The sequence below is a fragment of the Theropithecus gelada genome, chromosome 13 (assembly GCF_003255815.1).
Source record: "Theropithecus gelada isolate Dixy chromosome 13, Tgel_1.0, whole genome shotgun sequence".
Lineage (NCBI taxonomy): Eukaryota > Metazoa > Chordata > Mammalia > Primates > Cercopithecidae > Theropithecus > Theropithecus gelada.
The window spans coordinates 40,109,420-40,114,864 of NC_037681.1; the positions used below are offsets into that span (position 1 = coordinate 40,109,420).

At 37.2% G+C, this 5,445-nt stretch overlaps 1 pseudogene; it reads left to right on the forward strand.

Moving 5' to 3' along the window:
* The first annotated feature begins 791 nt into the window (after nt 1-791).
* Nucleotides 792-1,117, forward strand: LOC112636900 (annotated as a pseudogene).
* Nucleotides 1,118-5,445: the final 4,328 nt, after the last annotated feature.

Below are 5,445 nucleotides of genomic sequence, written 5' to 3' on the forward strand. Positions count from 1 at the left end.
AAAAAGCTGTGTTCTTCTACCTACCACTGGCTCACCCTTGAATTCTTTCCTGGGAGAAGCCAAGAACCCTCACAGGCTCAGCCCCAGTTTGGGGCTCACCTGTCCTGCATCATAGCCACCTTCATGAATTATCTTAGCTAGATTTTCTGGATAATTTGCTGCAGTTTTTATATCAGCACTTGCTACTTTTATGTTATGGAGATGGCTTCATTCCCAAAACCTCATGAACCAACCTTTATTAGCTTTCAACTTTTCTTCTGCTGTTCATAGAAGGTAGGTATTACTTAACGTTCTGTCTGGAAAAGGAGCTGGATAAGGGAGCTCCTTGTATTACAGCAAAGCAGCCTACATTTTATGTGACATAGTTCATTATTAACTCTAGGTATAAAGAAAGAAGCTAAAGACACACATCGTTGTTCCTAGAGCAGCCACCAAAATAATAATGCAAAACATATAGCTAAAAATTCAATAGAAAAATCAAAATGGAATATTTTTAAAATCCAATTAACTCAACAAAGGAAGGAAAAGAGAAAAAGTGGGACATAAAACAGAAGCAACAAATACCTAAAAATGGTAAAATGGCAGACCTAAATCAAACTATATTAACAATTATATTGAATGAAAATGTACTAGACACTACAATTATAAGGCCAATATAGTTGGGATGGATTAAAAAAGAAAAAAGTTTCAACCATAGTCTGTCTGTGAAATGAAACATAAATATAAAAATAGGTTGAGGAATCCATTTGTGCCCAGTATCCTAGTGCACATGCCTTGCAAGCGGCGATGCCATGAGTCTGACTTCCAGTTCCAGCTTACAAGTTGAATGGATCACAGCATTTACTATTGCTGCTGGGACAGCTGCAATTGGTTATCTAACTTACAAAAGATTTAATGATAAAGATCCCAAAATAAAGCTATGATCAACCTTCACATCCAGAAAGACAACCCCAAGATAGTACATGCTTTTGACATGGAGGATTTGGGAGATAAAGCTGTGTACTGCCATTGTTGGAGGTCCAAAAAGTTCCCATTCTGTGATAGTTCTCACACAAAATACCACAAACAGACTGGAGACAATGTGGGACCTCTGATCGTCAAGAAAAAAGAAACTTAAATGGACACTTTTGATGCTGCATATCAACTTGTCGTGAAGTTACCTGATTGCTTAATTAGAATGACTACCACCTCTGTTTAATTCGCCTCCCCTGGGTTCTAAATGTGGTATATTGCAAACTGCAGCTTTCACATTCGTGGCATTTGTCTTACTTGTTGAAGTGTTGTGGTGCACATTTGTTTAAACAAAATAAAAAAGGAAAAAAGAAAAACCAACCTCATGGCCTGTGGGTTATTTTGGTCTTGTTTAAGGATCCGTTTCTTTAAAATATTGACATAAAGAGTTGTATCTTATATAGAATATAGTTGCATCTTGAAGTCAACATATTAAATTATTCTCAAAATTTAAAAAACAGATTGAAAGTAAAGGAACGAAAAAGATAACTATGGAAACACATATCATAAAAAAAGCTGGAGGGGCTACATGCACATCAGATAAAATAGACTTCAAGAAAAAGAGTGTCAGCAGAAAGAAGAAGGGACATTTTGTAATGATTAAGGATTCAATTCCACATAACAAGGCTAAATGTGCCTGCAGATGATAGCAAGCTTTAAAACAAATGAATCAAAACTTAACAGAAGTCAACGAAGTAGTCAAATCTACACACAGAGTTGGAGATTTTATCATCCCCTCAGCTACTGATAAAACTGTTAAAACAAAAAATCAGTGCAGGTATAAAAGATCTGAATGATGCTATCAAACATCTTGGTCAAATAGGCACTTACAGAACACTACATCCACAACTATAGACTACATTATTCTTTTTAAACGCTATGGAGTATTCACCATATGCTGGACCATGACAGGTCTAAATATATTTCAAAATATTAAAATATTATGGAGTATATTCTTTAACCACAAAAAAAATTACATTGGAACTCAACATTAATATGAAAGCTAGAAGTGCCCCCAACTGTTTGGAAATTAAACAAATACTAAATAAGTTTCAAAGAATTCAAAAGGGAAACTAGAAAATATTTTGAATTGAATAAAAATGAAAACACAATGTATCAAAATTTGTGAGATGCAGTTAGAGTGTTCAGATGAAATTTCTTAGCTTTACATGCTTATATCAGAAAGGAAGAAAGGTATGGAATCAGTGTTATAAGGTTTCACTTTAAGCTAGAAGAAAAGAGCAAATTAAACCCAAAGTAGATAGAAGGATAGAAATAATAAAGGTAAGAACAGAAATCAATTGAATAGGAAATAGAAGTAGAACACTGAAAATTAGATCTTTGAGAAGATGAATAGAATTGATAAAATTCTCACAGGAAGGATCAAGAAAAGAGAAAATACAAATTACTAATATCAGATTTGAAAGAGCTGATAGTGCTACAAACTCTATAGATATCAAAAAGATAATAATGGAATATTATGCATAATGGTTCATTAATAAGTTTGCCACCTTATGTGAAATGGGCAAATTTCTTGAAAAGCACAACTTGCCAAAACTGACAAGGGTGAAATAGAACATTTGAATAGCCTTATACAGATCAAGGAAATTGAATTTGGTATCAAAAACATTTCCAGAAAGAAAAACTTCAAGCTCAAGATTCCACCGCTGAATTTGATCAAATATTTAAGCAAGAAATAACATCGATTACATGTAAACTTTCAGAAAATAGAGAAAGGAACATTTGCCAGCTCTTTTAATGAGTCTAGCACACTCTGATATATCAAAGCCTGAAAAAAAAAAAATACGAGAAAATTCTCCATTAACACAAATGCAAAAATCCTTAACAAAATATTAGCAAATAGTGTTCATCCGTATATGAAAAGAATCATTCATTGTGAACCAGTGGATTTATCATAGGAATGCAAGATTGATTTAGTATTTGAAAATCAAATAAATTCACCATACTAACAGAATAAAAGAGAAAACCCATGTGATTATCTCAAAATGTAGAGAAAAAGCATTTGTCAGCATTCAAAATCCACTTAAGGTTTTAAGATAATACACACACAGTGTATGCGGAATCAAAGAAAAACTTGTTCAGTCTGATAAAGGGCAGCTACGAAAAATATCTACCAGTGTCATACTTAATGCTGAAACACTGAACACTTCTCCCCTACTACTGGTCACAGGACAAGGATGTCCCGTTTTCAACACTTCTATTTAACATCATACTGGAGGTCCTCACCAGTTCAATACAGAAAAGAAATAAAAGGCATAAAGACTGGAAAGGGAGAAGTAAAGTTTTTCCTTTTCACAGATGACCTGATTGTTTAATTATCAAAACTTAATATCGACAATAAAACTACTAGAATATGTGAGATTAGCAATGTCAGAGGACATATCAATACACATAATCAATTGTATTTCTAGGTAGCAACATTGAACGATTGGAAAATGAAATTAAAGAAATAGTTTCTTTCATAATTATGTCAAAAAGAAACATACTTAGGAACAAATTTGACATCAGCATTGCAAAACTTCTCAATGAACACTTAAAAATGTTCTGCTTAAGTAAATTGCACTGCTTAGGTTAACTGAAAGCCTTAAAAAGTATCCAAAAAAGACATTATGTGCTTGGCATGCACTTTCAAAATCTATTGAATAAATGCTAATGAATACTTAATACATTCCAGGCACTGGAGATACAACAGTTAAAGTCCTGACCTCGTGAAGTTTATATCCTACTTAGAGAAGTAGCCAATAAAAAGGCAAATTATCCTACAATATATCAAGTGCTGATAATTGCTATGAAGAAAAATAAAACTTGGTAAGGGAGAAGAGAGTAATGCAGGAAGACTCTTTTATATAATAGTGAAAGCCTTGTTTACTTATTTAAGACAAGGTCTCACTCTGTTGCCCAAGCTGGAGTGCAGTGGCACGATCACAGGTCACTTCAGCTGCAAACTCCTGAGCTCAAGGAGTCCTCCCACCTCAGCCTCCCAAGTAGCTAGGACTACAGGCATGTGCCACCATAGCCAGCTAACTTTTTAAATATTTTTTTAGAGACAGAGTCTCACTATGTTGCCCTGGCTGGTCTGAACTCCTGGGCTTAAGCCATCCTCCTGCCTTGGCCTCCCAAAGTGCTGGGATTACAGGTGTAAGCCTCTGCACCTGGCCAAAAGCCTAAGGGTGAAAAAAAAAAACATTGAGCAGAAGCCTAAGGAAAATGAGAGAATGAGCTATGTATGTTAAGCAGAGATGAGAATTACAGGCAGAGGGAATAGCAGGTACAGGGGTCCTGAGGCATGACGGTGCCAGTTTGAGAAACAGTGTAACAATTAGAATCACCAGAGTGCAGGGAGGTGAGCAAGAAGAAGAGTAAATGACAGCAGAGGGGTAAAGTCTCAGGGACCTCAGTCATGTCAGGATTGGGGATTTTCCTGTGGACGTTATGCAAAGCCACAGGAGCGTGCCATGACCTGGGTGTTTTAAAAGAATCTCTCTGTTGCTATGAAGAGAATGAAGTTTAGGGCACCAAGGATGGGAATGGGGTGGGGAGCACAGGCTTTCTAACACCTAAAGAGAGAGGTCAGTGACGGTACTAGAGGGGCCCAGAAGCTCTGGGGAAAAGTATTCTTTGTGTTCTAAATACACACCAGAGACACAGCCATGACACATAAGACTTGGAGTATGGGATTAGAGAAAAACAATGTTGAGGATTTTTCCTGAGCAGCCGAAGAATAAAGTATTTTTAAAACTGTAGGCCAGGTGCGGTGGCTCACGCCTGTAATCCTAGCTCTTTGGGAGGCCGAGGCAGGTGGATCACGAGGTCAGGAAATCGAGACTATCCTGGCTAACATGGTGAAACCCTGTCTCTACTGAAAATACGAAAAATTAGCTGGGTGCAGTGGCGAGTGCCTGTAGTCCCAGCTACTCAGGAGGCTGAGGCAGGAGAATGGTGTGAACCCAGGAGGTGGAGCTTGCAGTGAGCCAAGATTGCGCCACTGCACTCCAACCTGGGTGACAGAGCAAAACACTGTCTCAAAAAAAAAAAAAACTGTAGGAAGTGCATGTTTGAAATAGAAAATCCAAAGGTATATTTTGTACTGGTCCCTTGTGAGATTCAAGTGGAGATCTAAAGTGGAGACAGCTGACTATGCAAGTCTGGAGTTCAGGGGACCAGGGTTTGAGAAGGTAAATTTGAGGAGCCATCAGCCTACCGACAGGGTGATCATATAACTTAGCTTTCAAACTGGGACTTTTGCTGAGACTGAAAGGTGGTGCTAATTATGCCCAGCATTGGGCAAAAACTAGAACTCTCCCAGGCAAACCAGGACATAGGGTCATCCTACCACAGAGGGTGTTAGAACCATGAGACTAGGTGAAATGCTTGAGGAAATTAGGTTGGATTGAGAAGACAAATATTACAATG